Consider the following 18,726-nt stretch of genomic DNA (forward strand, 5'->3'; position numbering starts at 1 on the left):
TTTTTTTTTTTGTATTACAGCAGAATAATGAAACCTGTTTTTGCATCCATTCTGTTAGCATGGTCTTTTTATTGGGGAATTGATTCCATTGATATAGAGAGATATTAATGACCAAAGGTTGTTACATTTTGTTATTTCAATGTTGATAGTATTGGTGTGTGTGTGTGTGTGTTTGTATGTTCCGTGAGTGTGTGTATGTACATACATGTGCCCCCTCTTTTTTGTTGTTTTTCTTTGCTTAGAATTATGTATTTGCTATGTTTTGTTGGGTGTAGGTATCCTTCTTGGGTTGGAATTTTCTTTCTAATACCTTCTAGAGGGAAGGATTTATGAATAGATATTATTAAAATTTCTTTTTGTTATGTAATATTTCATTTCTCCATCTATGGTGATAAAATATTTTCATGGGGATTATAGTCTATACTCACATCTTTGGACTTTTCATGGTTTTGAGACATCTGCCCAGGCCATTCTGACTTTTAAAGTCTCTGTTGAGAAGTCAAGTGTAATTCTGGTAAGTCTACCTTCTATATTACCTGGCCATTTTTTTCTTGTAGCTTTTAATATTCTCTCTTTGCTCTGTACATATTTTAATTATTACATGGCAGAAAAATTTCTTTTCTGCTCCAATCTATTTGTGTTCTGTGAGCTTTTTATATGTTTACAGATTTCTCTTCTCTTTAGGTTGAGGAAATTGTCTTCTCTTATTTTGTTGAAGATATTTTATGTCTCAGGATCTTCTTGTACTTCTTACTATTCTCTCTCTCTCTCTCTCTCTCTCTCTCTCTCTCTCTCTCTCTCTCTCTCTCTCTCAGTTTTTTTGAGACAGGGTTTCTCTGTATAGCACTGGATGTTCTGAAGATCACTCTATAGATCAAGCTAACCTCAAACTCAGAAATCTGTCTGTCTCTGCCTCCCAAGTACTGGGATTTAAGGCATGCGTTACTACTGCCCGGCTTCTACCCCTATTATTCTTAAGTTTTTGTTCTTCTCATACTGTTACAGATTTCCTGGATGTTTTGTTTCAGAAACTTTTTTGATTTAACATTTTTCTTTGACATATTTATTGGTCTCTTCTATTATATCTTCTATACCTGAGATTTTCTCTGTCATCTCTTGTATTCTGTTGGTGTTGCTTATGTCTATAGTTCCTTTTTTCTTACTTGGCCTTCCAGTTCCAGTATTCCTTCAGTTTAGGTTTTTCTTTTTTGGTTCTAATTCCATTTTTATGTACTGAATAGTTTTATTTTTTCTTTAAACTGTTTGGTTGATTGTATTTGTCTTATGGATTTCTTTGAGGGATTCATTCATTTCCTCTTTAAAGTCTTCTATCATCTTCATGAGATTTTATTTAACATTATTTTCTTGTGATGTAGCTATGTTAGGTTATTCAGGGTTTGCTGTAGTATGATAGCTGGTGCTGGCAGGCTTCTGAGAATGCAGGGAGAGTTGTGGGCTGGAAAATTGACTGCAGAGAACAGGGTACAGTTCTCTGAGGGGTGTTTTCCAGGTAGATATTGTAGACACAGAGTCTAGGGTAGGGTTTTATCTGGTTGACCAAGGTGCTGTCAGGCCTCCATGAATGTAGGTAAAGCAGTGTTAAGGAAAATGGAGCTCAGGGCACAATTCATCACTGTTGAGTATGCCCAAGGGTAAGCCAGCAGGGAGGGGATTCACCTTGCTGTCCCTGGTTCCAGAGGGCTCTAGGGATGCAAGCAGAGTTTTGGGCTGGGGATGATGACAACTCTCTGCTTCTGGGTGTGCTCCAGGGGGGATTAGCAGATAGATTGTGGGTACAGGCATCTCATCTGGATATTCTTAGTGTCAGCAGCCTTCCAGAAAGGCAGCCAGAGCCACAAGGCTGAAAATGGAGTTCAGGGAACCTCTATTTCTAACCTGTATATTTTTATTGGATTATGTGTGTGGTGTTTTGAATGATAAATGTCACCAAATCACCTATTTAAATCCTTGGTGGTGTCATTTGTATAGGTAATATGGAAATGTAACCTTGCTAGAGTAAGTATATTCTTGGGAATAGCCTTTGAAAGTTTATAGCCATACCCCATTTTAAATTTACTCTCTCTCCTTTGTGTTTACTAATGAAGGAATTGTTTTTCAACTTCCTGTTCTAGGTGCAAATTGCTATGACTCTCCAGTATTATTGATTTTTCATCCTGGAACCATAATCTGAAAAAATTCTTTTTCTCCGAAGTTGAATTTGGTCATAGTGTTTTATCACAGCAACAGAAAAGTAACCAATCCACCATAACTAGAGAAAGTGATTTGTCTTCAGGGAGTAATTTATGTTTTTTCTCTCTAAACATGATGACTATAAATAACTAGTAGTTATTATAACATTAATTAAATGTTAAATAAGATAGTTTGCAGATTAATAGAGAATTTGATATATTGCTACAGAAAACTTAAAATACAGTTGTACATGTATATGCATATTTATTTAAAATCTTTTGCTGCAACTCATTTAAAAATCCTTCAATAAAGATATCTTCACTTTTAAACAAAAATCTTGATGCATGGGTTTTACATAGTTCTTTCATATTTCTTCATATTTTTATCTCTGATTTTCTATTCCAATTTTGTTTTGTTGTTTTCTCTGATGGATTAAGTGTCATAAGTATAGTAATTTTAATTTTTAAAAAATGCTGTCCTCTGTCATATTTTCATAAGGCTGCACACACACAATTGGTTCTCATTTAATTTTGGGCTTGTATCAGTTTATAATTAATTTAGTTATTCTCATAAAAACAGTTAGAAACTCTTTCCTTCTGTGTTCCAATTCCTACTGTATTTATCCTCATCATACCTTTCAGTACTTTATGTAGTAACTCTATTTACATACAATTTTTACTGCAATAAATTTAATTGTATGATACATGGTCAACTGGAACACATTATTCATTTTCAATATCCTATCAAAAACAAAAATTTTTACTATTCTTAATTTACCCAGCATAGCCATAATGACTGCATTAATTTAAATGAAAACTGTTCCTTTAAGCTCAAATATTTGCAACCTTGTACTCCAGTTCATGGTGCTATGTGGGGCAGTAACTAAAGCTGCTGGAGGTGAATCTTTTCTAGAAGAAGTAGTTACTCAGGGGTGGACCTTGAGGGTTTGTTTTCTTTTGCCAAATCCTGCTCACTCTCTCTGATTTTTTTTTTTTTGTTTTTGAGATATAAAATTTCTGCTTCTTGTACCTCCTATCTAGCCTTTTCCTCCATTATGTACATCTCTTCTTCTGAAACCATAATGAAAAGAAAGACGAAACAAAACAACCCTATTATTTTGTATTTTCTTTTCTTTTCTTTTTGCAATGTAAATTTATGAATTTACATTATTTGGAGGAAAAATACAAATATAGATTATTTCTCATATAAAGTTGGCAGAGTACAATAAATATAATGCTCCTGATTTTAATAACTTTTAAATATTTTATTATATTTATTCTTCTCACATATAAAACATTCTGTTTTAGGGTTTTACTGCTGTTAACAGACAGCATGACCAAGGCAACTATCTTAAAGACAACATTTAATTGGGGTTAGCTTACAGGTTCAGAGGTTTTTTCCATTATCATTGCACCAAGGCAGGTATGACTCAGGAGCAGCTGAGAGTTCAACATCTTGTGAAAGGCAAACAGGAAAAGACTGAGTTCTAGGCAGCTAGGACAATCTTAAAAGTCCAAGGTTCAAGGCTCTTCTGAGATTCTTCCAATCACTTAACTGTAATCCCCAAAGCAAGACAGGAAACCATCTGGGCAAGTTCCAAACTCTGCATCTCCTGGTCTGATGCTCAAATTCAAAGTCCCCAAATCCACATTCTTCCAAACAAAATCATGAGCAGGCCCGTCACAGTAATATCCCAGTCTCTGGTACTAACTTCTATCTTATATCAGGGTTTTACCAATGTAAACAGACAACATGACAGAGGTAATTCTTACAAGAACAACATTTATTTGAGCTGGCCTACAGGTTCAGTCCCTTCCAGTCAAGAGTCCAGAGTATGGTAGTGCCCAGGCAGGCATGGCTTAGAAGGAGCTGAGACTTCAACATCTTGTTTTGAAGGCAAACAGGGAAAGACTGGCTTCTATGAAGCTAGGAAAATGGTCTCAAAGTCCACACCCATAGCGACACACTTCCTTCAATAAGACCATACCTACCCCAACAAGGCCAGAACTCCAAATAGTGCCACTCCCTGGCTAAGCAAATTCAACCTCAGCTTCCCCTTCCTCCACTTTTCTTTGTTGCTCCAACTTCTTTTCTCCCCTAGATCCACTGCTTCTCTGTTTCAGGAAATATTAAAAAAGGAACCACCATCTCTCAGCACTCCATCCAGATACTCTCTGCCCACCAACTTTTCAGCAGGGTGGAGCTTCTGAGTTCCTTTCTCTGCCAAAACAGTCCCACGCAATGACTGTCCACCTGGTAGTCAGCCATCACAACACCCAGCAACCCGGTAGAAATAAAACTCTAGAAGCTTATAATTAATAAGTCAGGTTTGGATATCAATAAATTCTCAATTCACAAGATGTCAATACAATAATTTCAGAATAAATAGATAATGATAAAAGCTACCTACCTAAATTAGATAAATTATCCCAATTATTCTATCCTTTAAGATATAAGGCAGAACAAAATACTCATGGGAGGAGTTACAGAGACAAAGTGTAAAGCAGAGACTGAAGGAATTACCATCCAGAGACTGTCCCGTATGGGGATCCATCCCATATACAGTCACCAAACCCAGACACTATTGTGGAAGCCAACAAGTACTTGCTGACAGAGTCTGTTATAGCTGTCTCCTGAGAGGCTCTATCAATGAGAGCAGTGGATGCTCTAAGCCAACTATTGGACTGAATACAGGGTCCCCAATGGAGGAGCTAGAGTAAGGATCCAAGGAGCTGAAGGGGTTTGCAGCGCCATAGGAGGAATGACAATATGAATTAACCAGTACTTACAGAGCTCCCAGAGACTAAACCACCAACCAAAGAGTACACATGGTGGGACTCATGTGCTGCATATGTAGCAGAAGATGGCCTAGTCATTCACCAATGGGAAGAGAGGCCCTTGGTCCTGTGAAGGCTCTATGCCCCAGTGTAGGGGAGTGCCAGGGTCAGGAAGCAGGAGATGGTGGGTTGGTGAGCAGGGGGAGGGGGGAGGAGATAGGAGGGATTCTGGAGGGGAAACCAGGAGAGGAGATAACACTTGAAATGTAAATAAAGAAATAATGAAAAAAAAAGAAAACAAAAGAGATCATATCTACCTGTGGCTATTTAATCACATGCTGGGTCAGGATCTTCTTCCTGTCCATCCACCACCATCTTAGCTTCTCCTCTTCCCTCCTCTGCCACTCTGTCCCTGCAACTCCCAAGACTTCCTCTTTTTCCAGTCCAATCACAGGCCTCCTGCTGCACCTGTATGTATTTGGGCAAGAAAAATCCTGTGACATATCACCTTTTCTGTTTGACTAAAAAGACCTTTTCTCTCAAAATAAAAATTGAGCATAACTATTTCCATTTTGTAATTCATAAAGTACAAGATAGACCTAACACACAGTCTATCATTTTTGTCAATAAAATAGAAAATTGTCATCTGTCCTAACTAAAAGACTTATAATTTTACACCTGACTTATGTCCTGGCTTTAGATTATATGCCATCTGAAAACCATTCTCTCAAAGTAAATATCCTGGGTTGGCTATGAAATTGTAAGTATTCAACCCCTTCAGAAATCCAAGAGTGACTAATATTAACTGAAAATATATAGGAAGCCTAACACAGCTTCCAGAACTGAGACAAAGTGTAGAGACAGCTGCCTACCTCTACAGCCCCAGTAAGTCAGGAATTTGAAGCACGTCTTCTGCTTTCTGGACAAGGATCATCTGATAGACCTTAGAGAAACATTAAGGAATATTAAGAACTAGCCTATTCTGTTTTGGCAGAACTAGGCTGTCCTAACCTGTAAATTGTGTCCTTTTTCTGGAGAGTATTATGTCTGTAGATGAAATGAGACAATTCTTGCCTAGTGGCTGTCTTGCCACAACTGGAGCAACTCCATTGCTGCTCAGTTTCTTCTTTGAATCCAAGACAGGGAATGCTGTCAGGAGCAGACTTGTCTTAACAAGTGAATAAATAACATTAAATGTCATATTCTGTGGATTTCTGATATTTTTGAAAAACAACTATCTATGTAAAGTAATATGGACTGTTCTCTGTTAACTACCCCTCAGCTATATTTAATTAAAATAGCTGAAAACACCCTAACAATAAACTTAGAGCCATGAATTTGCTATTTGACCCTTAACTCACTGGCTTAAACATCCTAGATCAGTTTATAGCAATAGTTATAGAAGAACTGGTCAAAGTCCCATACTTTTAAAATTATTGCATCAATAGAAGAAATTTATACCAATGAAGACCTTGATTTTTGGGGGGTATGGTGAGATATCCTGCTTTGCAAAATAGACAAGGCTCAGTGGGTAAGAACACTGACTGCTCTGAAAGGTCCTGAGTTCAAATCCCAGCAACCACATGGTAGCTCACAACCACCCATAATGAGATCTGACACCCTCTTCTGGTGTGTCAGATGACAACTACAGTGTACTTATGTATAATAATAAATAAATCTTTAAAAAAGAAAAGAAAAAGAAAACCTTGATTTTTGTATCAAAATCAGTTCTGTACCAAAATAAGAAATTACGACTTCAACTTAGTAACAACTAAAAAGATCTCTACTAAATAAGATTATGGCTATGCAATTAATTCTAGATATTCCTCTCTGTTCTAGTTATGACCATTTCTACACTTTCTAGAAAGACAACCTAACCTATAATAAGCCCCTCCAACCCCAAAGCCCAAGGACTGGTTCGACGACTCTTCATAACTTCTTCAAGCTGAATATGAGCATTGAGATATTTTGAAGGGGGGGGAGGGGAAGGGTAGGGAAAATAGTGGAGTTGGCTGGCCTTAAGAAGGCCACACCAATGACTGATTAAGTCTTTGATGTTTGTGTCTTGACTGGATTCAGCTGAAATTTCAAGACATCATGAGTTCAAGCAGGTCTGTTCAGCATGTCTGATGAGACTTACCAGTGCTGTATAGTCTGTAATACACAAATTTCATAACAAAATTTTAGTATCATCAAGATAATTTTTTGTTTGATTCTGGAATCCAGTCCTCTGGAGGTCTCCCTTCTTCATATTTGATCTATATAACTTTGGAAGTTGTATGGACTCTAGTTACTTTTTTTTTAAACACAAGAAGACAAAACCTTTCTCCCAAAGTAACATATCCTTTGGTCAGCAACCAGGAGAGCTTGTATCCATCCCTCTCTTTCAGAAGAATAATAAAACCAAAAACTCAAAATCATACCCATTTTGAATGTTAAAATAATCCAAAACAAATGAAGTAAACTAAAATACTATATGTGCCTATTCTTAGGCCTTGTCTATTTTGCAAAGCAGGATAAAGACCTAAGATTCCCATATAGCCCATGTTAGACAGAATTTGAGTGTCCTTTGAGGTGTATAAAGCAATCTTCATACCATCTTACTGATTGGTTCTTTGCCTAGAGCAACCATCTTGTTATATCATTTATCTGTCTGGCTCTCTGCTCAGAGCCACAGACATATTTTTATTAATACCTTTTATAATATCTATGTGTTGATCTCTCTACATGGAGCCACAGACAATATTAACTAATACCTGTACATAGTAGCCAATTATTATCACTGCTTCTCTATTTGGAGTCAGCAACTAATTTTTTCTATCCTAGTTCCAAACTATGGCTGAAAATACCCACATGATTTGGACCAAATATGTATATAACTTTTCCTAAAAGCAAGTATTCCCAATTTTATAAATTTACAGTTCAATCCATCTCTGCCCTAAGAAGTAGGCAACTTCATTCTTCTTATAACTCAGTGCAGTCTGCAATTCCCCATAGCAGGGGACCTCAGAGCCTGCTTTGTTTCAATTCTTGTGCTTGAGTTTACAGGCCTCATCTAGTGTTATCTTTCTCTCACTTAGAAAATGAAACTTTAACTCTCAGGCTACTAATCTTAAATTTCTAGTGGATTCTTGCCCTACTCTGTGCAGAGTACCTTCTTATATCAAACATGCGAGTACAAAGACGTGAAGGTTCTGCATAAGGACTAGCTTGACTTCTCCTTGTTTAATGAGTCGTGTAGGTGTTGTCTTCAGGAACAGGGCATTGGAGTCAGTTAATGGAGATCAACTTTTTGCTTTAGCCCCAGACTGACTTTATGGCCAATAAATCTATTAAATGCAATTCAATCCCTGAACTGGAAGCTTCATTTGGTGACAGGAAATGTCCATTTGGGATACTGATTGCATCATTATTTGGAGACTTCTTTGTGGTAGCTTTTATACATTTATATAATTTAGTAGGCTTCTACTGTTAGATTCTACTCTACCACTCAAGTGGCTCTGAATTTTGTCTGTCTTTCTTTGGATTTCCTCTCTCATTCCATTCTATCCTGTCCTTCTCCATTTGATACTTCATTTTTATTCTTCAATCCATCCAAAAATATCTAGTATCTATTCTATTTTCTTTTCCCAGAGAGATCTATTTGACTTCCTGCTTTTAACACACTAACTTATACCTGAATTATGTAGCTATATGGGTTGTAGCTTGGTTGTTATTGACTTAACAGCTAATACCCACATATAAGTGAATTAAAAACATATCTGGTTTTCTGAGTGAGAGACACATATATAGGATGATATTTATCTATTTATACAAAATTTTCATTTTTAATAACTTTGTACACGTATTTTATTGGGTACCACATTTCATTATCTATTAAACATTGAAGTTGTTTCAAATTTCTGGGTATTGTGAAGAGAGAAATTTTCTCAATGGAGGACCCAAGCATTATTTGGCTACATGCCCAAGAATGGCAGAGCCAGATCTTGACTTAATTAATTTGCTGTAACCCTGAAGAACAGCCATACTGATTTACATGGTACCTGACAAAGTTTGCATTCCCACCATCAATGGGAGGGTGTTCCCCAATTTTATATACTCATCATTAGATGTCATTTTAAAATTTATCTTCACCATTCTGATGGATGCGAGAGGAAATCTCATGGTGGCTTTGATTTACATTTATCTTATTTCTAAGGATATCAAACACTTATGTAAGTTCTTTTCAGCCATTTGAGTTTCCTCTTTAGAAAATTTTGTTTAGATCTATAATTTTTAATTGAGGTACTTGTTTTTTGGGGGGGGAATCCAGTTCTTTCAAGTTTTTTATGTTTTGGATTTAGCCTCTGCCAGGTATGTAAGCAGTAAAAATATTTTCCCATTTTGTAGGCTGCTGCTTTGCCTGAATGATAATAACCACTACCATGTAGAAACTTTTAAGTTTATGAAATCCTACTTATTGATCTTTGGTTGTCATTTCTATGTTAATGGGATTCTGTGCAGAAAGTCTATTCTTGTGCCAGTAAGTTCAAGGTATTCAGCATTTTATCTTCTATCAGGATCAGTGTACTTGGTTTTGTACTGATGTATAAATCCATCTGAGTTTTGTACAGGGTCATAAGTATGGTTTTATGTGAATTCTTCTATATGAAACCACCAAGTTGCCCAGAACCTTTCAGCACGATATACTTTTTGCCACTGTGCACTTCTGGCTTCTCTATCAGAACAAAATAGAACAACAACAAAAAATGAACAAACAAAAGTAGTGGTCTGTAGATTTGTGGATTATTTCTGGGGGGATCTTCATTTCAATGTCTTTGATTATCTTGTCTGATTTTGTTCCTGTAGCCTGGTGTTTTTATTCCTCTAAGTGTAGTAAATTTTGGGTCATGGAAAGGGTAACAAGCAGTATTTTTGTTTGGTTGTATTTTTTGCTAGCCCCTACCCCCATGTGTGGTATGTGTGTGTGTGTGTTTACATTTGAAGCTGAAAATTGTCTTTTCAACATTAAGGAGGAATTGGTTAGAATTTTTGTAAGGATTATTGAATTGTAGGTTGCTATTCTATTCATAATCTGGACTATGTTAATCCTACTGATCCATGACCATGGAAGATATTTCCATCGTCTGATATAGTCTTTGGTTTCTTTATTTAATACCTCAAAATTTTATTCACTTGTTTAGTTGGTATGATGGTTTATATATATGGAGTGGCACTATTAGAAGTTGTAGCCCTGTTGGAGTAGCTGTGGCCTTTTTGGAGTAGGTGTGTCACTGTGGGAGTGGGCTTTAAGACCCTCCTCCTAGCTGCTTGGAAGCCAGTATTTTGCTAACATGCTTTAGATGAAGATGTAGAACTCTCAACTCCTCCTGCACAATACTTACCTGGATGCTGCCATGTTCCTGCCTTGATGATAGTGGACTGAACCTCTGAACCTGTAAGCCATGCCCAATTAAATGATATTCTTGTAAGTGTTGCCTTGGCCATGGTGTCTGTTCACAGAAGTAAAACCCTAACTAAGGCAATTGGATTACCCAAAGTTATGTCATATTATTTGATGCTATTGGGAAAACTGTCCCCACTGTTTCCTTCTCACTGTCCTTTGTATGTAGTAGGAGTACTGATTTTCTTTTTAAATTAACTTTGTATTCAGCAATTTTACTAGCAGTTTGTCAACTGCCAGACTTTTCCAGTGGAGTTTGTATGTCCAATTATTTATTATACCACCTGCAAATAAGTCTAATTTACTCTCTTTCTAATTTCTATGACATTATTCTTCTTCAGTTGTCCCATTTCTCAAGTTAAAACTTTAGATAATATAGCAAATAGGTGTGGAGAAAGTAAATAACTTTGTCTTGATGAAAATTTTAGTGAAATTTCTTTTAGTTTGTCTTCATTTAACTTGATGTTGGCCACGGACTTGCTGTAAACTGTCTTTTTTATATTGAGTTGTGCCCCATTGTAGTCCCAATATTTCTAGAATTTTTTTATCATGAAGTAATTTATCTTGTATTTTGTCTAAAAACGCATCTGTACCTAAAGAAGTGGTCATATAGTTTTTGTTTTTCAGTTTGTTTGTATGGCTGATTATGTTTTCTAATTTATGTATATTTATCTATCTATGCATCTCTTTGGTGAAGTGTACTTGATTGTGGTACATGATCTTTTATGTGTTTTTATATTCAGGTAGTATTTTATTGAGAATTGTTGTATCATCATTCATTATGGAAACTGATCTATTATTGTATCTGTTGGTCATTGTATCTTTATTTAGTTATCAAAGTTAACTGTGTTATGACATCATAAAACAAATTGGGCCATGTTCCATCTGTTTCTATTTGATGGAATAATTTGAGGAGTATTGGCCTTAATCCTTCTTTGAAAGTCTGGTAAAACTCTGTTCTAAAACTGTTTGGCCTTTGGCTTTGATGTTTTTTTGATGTGTAGATGTTTAACTACTGTATATATTTTAACAGGCCTATGTGTTTGCACCTTTATTTGAATTATCATTTAAATTTTATGTGGTAAAGGTAGAAAATTATCTATTTCTTTTAGATTTTTCAATTTCATTCAGTGAACGTTTTAAAAGATAGCCTTATGATTCTCTGTATTTCCTTGATGTCTGTTGGTATGTCTCCCTTTGCATTTTTAATTTTATTAGTTTTAGTATTATCTTAATATCATTTAATTAATGAGGATAAAGTTTTGCTGAGCTTACTGATTTTCTCAAAGGTCTGACTCTAATTTTCATTAATTCTTGGTATTTTTTTCTATGCTTACTTGCTATTTTATTGATTCAGTCCTAAGTTTGATAATTTCTTACCATCTATTACTCATTTGGGGGTGCGGTTTCTTCTTCTTGTTCTAGGGTTTCTGATGTGTTGCTAAGGTAATATATAAGATGTCATATATATTTGTGTGTGTATATGAGTGTTTACTATGTATATGTATATATATCTACATCTATCTGTATTTATATCATATGCATATCATATATATGGAAATATTAATGTATATTATAAATATATATGAATATATACTCTCTTTTTTGGAAAATGTTCTGTAAAATCTCTTGGGTTCACTTTGTTTATAACATCAGTTAGCTTCAGCATTTCATGGTATAGTTTGCCTGGGTAACATGACTATTGGTAGGAATAGGTTATTAAACTCTTGCAATTTGTGCATATTTTTCAATAGATGATTTAAGCTGTGGTACTCTTTCTTTTATAAACCTGTGTGCCTTTGTGTCTGACATATAGATGTGAAGAAATGAAATGTATTTTTCCTTTGATGATTATTTATGGTACTTCTCTATCTCTTCCCAATATCTGTGATTAATGTTGGTTTGAAATCTACTTTGTCAGATACTAAAATGGTTATACCAGTTTGTTTCTTAAGTCCATTTTCTTGAAAATTCTTTTTCCCTTTCCACTGAGATGATATCTATCCTCTTTGTTATGGTTTGTTTCTTGGATCCAGCAGAAAGATCCATTTTTGCATCCATTATGTTATATTTAATTTTTTTCTTATGGGAGTGGTGGTCATATTGTTTGTAGCATTAAACAACTGTTACTGAGAGCCATCAATGATCTTTGATTTTTATTAATTTTGTTTTGGTGGTGCTGATATGTGTAACTGTGTTTCCCCCTCTTTTGAGTTCCTTGTCTGGGATTATTTTCCTTGTGCTTTCTACATCGTTGGATTTAAGTTTTCATATTAACATTATATGTAGGACTGGATCTTAGATAATGTTTAAATTTGGCTTTGTTGTGAATGTCTATTTTCAGTACATATCAGGATTGAAATATTTCTGTAAAACTCTGTTCTGGCATCTGTAGTCTCTTAGAATTTTTGAATATTTTCCAGACCCTTATTGCTTTTAGATTGAGAAGACAAGAGATATTTAGACTTTTTCTTCTTGCAGATTTCAATATTCTTTATCTGTTCTGCACATTTAATGTTTTCAGTATTATTTATCATAAGCTGGGTTTCTTATCTAGTACAGTCTATTTGGTGATCTCTGTGCTTCTTTTACCTTGATAGACATCTACTTTCTTAGACAAGGCCAATTTTCTTTTATGTATTTTGCAAAAAATTATTTTATGCCTTCTGTTTAGGTTTCTTCTCCTTCTATAACTATTATTTTTAGTTTTAGTCTTTTCATAGTTTTCTACAATTCATGCAAGTTTTGTGCTGTGATTATTTAAGATTTTTCTTTGACTGAGGTATTCATTTCTACCATTGTGTCTAGAATGCCCGATATCTTCTTTTCTATCTCTTGTATTCTGTTAGCAAGGGTATGTTACCTATGAGGTTCCTATTCACACTCCCAAATTTTTCTTCTCCAGATTCTCCTCAGTTTGGGTTTTCTTTATTGATTTTGTTTCCACTTTCAAGTTTTCATTATTTTATTGATATCATTTCACTGTTCCTTTGCATTTTTATGCATTTATTCATTTTTTTTTAATTTAAGAGATTCTATCATATTCTTAAAAGCCACTTTAAGGTTCTTATCTTAAGCTTCAGCTCTGTTGAGCTCTTGGTGTCTACTCTAATAGGGTTGTTTGGCTCTTGTGGAAGTACATTGTCCTGGCTGTTATATATTATGTTTTCATGCTGGTGTCTTTGCATCCAGGTCAAGGATGATTATAATTCTATGTCCCCGTCTAGAGTCTTACTTTTTCACTGCAACAACAACAAACAAATATAACTAGTACAGTAACTATTCTGACACATGGAAAGATATTAAATGTCTTGTTACTTATATTCAGAAAATGTTTTAGGGTAGCAAAATCCATTTGATACTTCATTCATGCATATAATGAACTAAATTACTAAATCCTCATTTTTTAAAAAATTTTCTTCTCATCTCTAACCTCTTTCCTTTCTCACACCATTCATTTTCCTAGATTTAAGACTTTTGATTTTAAGAATCTATTAGTTTAACTCAGTCCATTTGTGGGACCAATGAATTAGTAATAGGGTTTGAATCTTGCTTGGTAGGGTCACCTGCAGGTACAACATTGAGGGCAATGATTCCCCTGCCTTTGAATCCATCTGTAGCAAATAATTCAATAGTAAGTAATAGGATTTTAAGACTGTTAAATGTCACATTCTCCTACAGGCCCCAGCAGGAAGCTAGTTATGAGTTCCTAGTTGCAATATTGTGTCCAAAATACCACATTTCAAAGCTCTTCTCTCATATTTCTCAGATCTTACATTTTTTCTGCCCTCTAATGGAAACAAATTAGAGACAATCATGTAAATGCCTTGCATAAATCTGAACTCTCCACTTTCACTTATTTTTATACCTTACACAGTCGTGAGTCTCTTCATTCATTGCTCTTCACTGGAAAAGAAGTTTTTCCAGCTAAGGTTTAGAGAGCTATCTGCCTATGGGTATTATGGACATTAATATTTGGAAGATAATTTTACACTGTACATTTGTTTATGTGAATCTTGTATGTGCAAATGCACATGAAAACCAGAAAGCATGTGATCACCCAGAGTTATAGGAGATTGTTAACTGCTTAATATGAGTATTGAGAACCAAATTCAGAAACTCTGGGAAAGGGGCAAGAGATCTTAACCAGTAATGTATCTCATTTGCTCCTCTAGCTACCAATATTAAATTCTCCTCTAGAGTCAATAACCTAATATGTATGGTTTGTGACCAGATTTACAGTAGCAGCTATGATCCCTATATTGTGTGGTAGACCCTATTTCTAACTGTGATGGTTATCATAATCACTTCATGACTCTATTACATCAAAGTAAATATCTTGCCTCAGAGGTTGACAACATATTTTGTAAATTTATACAGCTAGGTAATACTATGGTTTCTCTACCTCATCCCCAGTAGCCTGAATAATACAGTTAGCACTGTGAATTTTAGCTGACAGAGACAAAATTTCTAGATCAATTCCAAAGTGATTTCTATGTATCATGCAAAGGGTGTGATTTCTTCAATAATAGGGTTTTGGCATTTAAATTTGGCAATCAACAAGAGAAAAAACAAAAATCCATAGTTTTGTGGCTTCTAGAATTTCCTTGACCAAAAATTTATGAAGAAGTATCCTAAATGAAATTAGGATATTTGTTTAATAATTCATGGTTTCTGTGAACAGCTTCTTTTCCTTACATGTATGTTTTCTCCATTTAAATTCTTCTTTTAAAAGATTTTATTTTTTAATTAGGGTACAAGGTAGAAGAGTTCCATAGGAATATTTATATCTCTTGTGATTTATATGACCCTCTCATCACCCACATTGTCTCCAGGCCACCAAGCACATATGCCATCAGTGCTACAATCTAGTGATCTGCAAATCTCACTGTGACTATAAAATGAAGCAAGAAATAGTTTTCTTCTTGAATCTCTAGTTTACTGAAAGTTTTTCAAAAATTATAAACTTCTTTTTGTATTGATAGGTATCATATATAGTCATTTGTTTCCTGTGTCACCCACTGTTTTTCTTATTTTTTTTCTCCCTTACGAATTCTTTTTATTGTTTGGTATAATATCATCTTGCTGTAATTTTAAAGTGTATATTCTTTCAAACTGATCTTCTCTCACTTTAGTTTCTTTAAAGCAAATGGACAAGCCAGGCTATTATTACATGCTGCATCATTGTACTATCTAATTAACATCTCCATCAAGTCACAGCTCAATCCTCATTTTGTGTAAAGCAGCATTTTATCTTTCTACTGTCTCTGTAGAAAAATAGCATAAGTGCTTTATATTCTATATTACAAGGACTATTTTTTCCAAATATTGGCTACCTTTGAAAACAAGTACAAAAGATGCTTTGCAATAAAATGCAACTCTTTATGAAAATCCCAATTTTACTTGCCCCATTACATAGTCTGGTTATTTTTGTCCTCTGCTACTTAAATTATTCCAGTTTTGAACCTTCTTGCTACTTTAACTGCACTTATTAGGAATCAGTGATAGTTGGGTAGCAATAGTTGCTGTCAAATACTTAGGCAGACATTATCTAACTAAAAATGGAATGCAAGCAAATCTTATGGAAGGGAAGATTAGAATTCTATATATTGAAAACTGGGGAGTTGAGGAAAGCAAGAAATGAGAGATCCAAAACAAATTACAATTCTATCATTTCTTGAAAAATATCAAGAATAACTAAGTTATTTTACAGAGAAGTTGTAATGATTCAGGAATTTATTGGCTAACTACTGAGAAGGAGTGATCCCATAAAATGTCTACTATACTTCCAAACATTATGTACACAACACAAGTATATACACGATAAATTTAAAATAATTGCTTTTCATGTACTGATTGTTAACCCAAAATTGCCATTTATTTTGAAGATAAGTGAACTCAGGCAGAAAAATGGTCCTGTTTAAGAAAATATAGCTAAATAAGTTTATTAGCCAGGAGTAAGCTGTGCCACCTCTACCCTTTACTACTCTATTACATTGTTTCCAGGAGTGATATATGTACAAGAATAGGAACAGGAGCTTCTGCTATGCTTCTACGAACTTCATGTTTGAGAACCTATTAATTTATATATAATGTTATTAAAATAATTTATTGGAAATGTAACAAAATTGGTGTTAGAACGGAGGTGACAGGTCAACCCTGAAGAATAGCATTCATTTTTACTCTAATATTATTGCCTTGGCTTCTTTTTTTTTTTTTTTTAATTGTTGGTACATTTTTTTCTAGTAATGTTAGAGTTACTTGATTCGGTAAATTTATATGGAAGTGGGTACTGATACCAGAATAAGGGTGAGTCTAATTTCCTTTTTATTTAAAATATAAATACATCTTTCCTTTCCTCCTATTTCTCCCACAGTTACTTCCCATGTTTGCTCACTTTCCCCCTTTCAAATTGATGACACTTATATATTGATGTATGTGTGTGTGTGTGTGTGTGTGTGTGTGTGTGTGTGTGTTATCACTGAATTAGGCTGAAACCTTACTTGACATAATTTCTTAATATATGATATGCCTTCTGGTCTTCTATAATATATTAGCATTCAAAGTGAAGTAAAATGAAATGAAATAAAATAAAATGCCTTAGATAATGTGTTGAATGATTAAGACATTCTTTCTTTCTTTTTTTATTAGATAATTTCTTTATTTACATGTAAATTTCTCCTTTCCCAGTTCCCCTCCAAAAAACAAAGAAAAAAAACCCAACAAAAACAAACCCCTGTTGCCTCCCCCCTCCCCATGCCTGCCACCCCACCCTCTCCTACTTATTGGCCCTGGCATTCCCCTACACTGAGGCACAAAACCTTCACAGGGCTGACATTCTTTCTTTCTTTACTTTCCTTAATTTCAGAGCTCATATTATAAAACATGCTTTCAGTCACTTATTTAAGATAAATATGTTTGACATTTAACAAAAATAATCAGCCAAAATTCAATCATCATGTTATTGTATAGATGTATATTATGGGACAAATATTTGACCAAAATTAGGGAATTAAATTAGAATAATATTTTTTCTCTTTGCCTGGTATTTTCACAGGAGTCCTACCTATTAGTGAAACTTGAATGTACTCTAGCTAGTTGTTAAGTAAAATATACATTCCCATTTATTATCTAAATTCCATCTTAAAGGATTCAGAAATTTTATACAATTACTATTGATTGCTAGAAGGTAGACAGATGATCATCTTAAGGCCCTGAAGATTTTTACTCTTACACTGAAGAAAAGTAACAGAGACATCATACTAATGTCACAAGTAATGGAAATTATTTCTAAACCTGTGGGAGGTCAAATACAGTTTGCAGTAGGAAAACCACATTTGCTGAATCAAGTATTTGAATCTAATTAGTGTAAAGGCTTTAGGTCTACTTTATGACCTTTGAAACAGTTATTCATTTAAAACATATTTTGCCCCTTAGACCTCCTTGAACTCTCTTAGGCATCTGACAGATTCAATAGATAAATTCACTCAAGATGTGTTTTTTTATTATTAAATTTCTGTCAATAATGATAACACTTCATTTGGGAAGAGTTGAGTTAACCTGAGAATGAAGCCTGTGTTTGGATACTACCAATATATTTTAAAATTCATTATCTACAGGGGAAAATATGGTAAAATCATAGATCAGACAGTTGCAAAGAGGCTCAAAAGAGTTTATTTATTTATTTGTTTGTTTATTTATTTTACCAAATTCAACATTAACATATAAGTACACAGAAAACAAGACATCAGAAATATCAATTAAATGCTCTCTCTCTTTCTCTGAATCTAATACATTGATAAAATACGCAGTTAAATTTACCTTTCATATTTTCTCACTTTCATGTCCCATGAATATTTTTGGGGGACACAAGAAGGGGAAAATAGGAGTAGCATGGAATAGGGGAGATGGGTGGATAATCACAAAGGTATACTTGGTTAAAATGTCATAATGGTATCTAACACATTATATGGTTGTTAAATATAGATATAAACATATCTGCAATTCATCTTTCAAATACTATCTATCAAGGAACAAATATATTTTACATAGAATTATTTGAAAATCTTTAAGTTTGGTTGATTACAGTATTTCAGAGCAACAATTTAGAATATTTGGCACATTGCCTTGATGTGTTAAATCAAATGATTTCTGATTGAAAGTTTATGTTATCACTTGAAGGGTTCATGAAAAGTACATTGACATATTTCCTGAAGGTTACCTGTGTGTATGTCACATATGTGGATTATTTTGTTGCATAGACAAAATTGCTGTGAATATAGGCATCAACTGTGTGAAAGTGACACATTTGTTTAT

The sequence above is a fragment of the Mastomys coucha genome, unplaced genomic scaffold, assembly GCF_008632895.1.
Source record: "Mastomys coucha isolate ucsf_1 unplaced genomic scaffold, UCSF_Mcou_1 pScaffold7, whole genome shotgun sequence".
Lineage (NCBI taxonomy): Eukaryota > Metazoa > Chordata > Mammalia > Rodentia > Muridae > Mastomys > Mastomys coucha.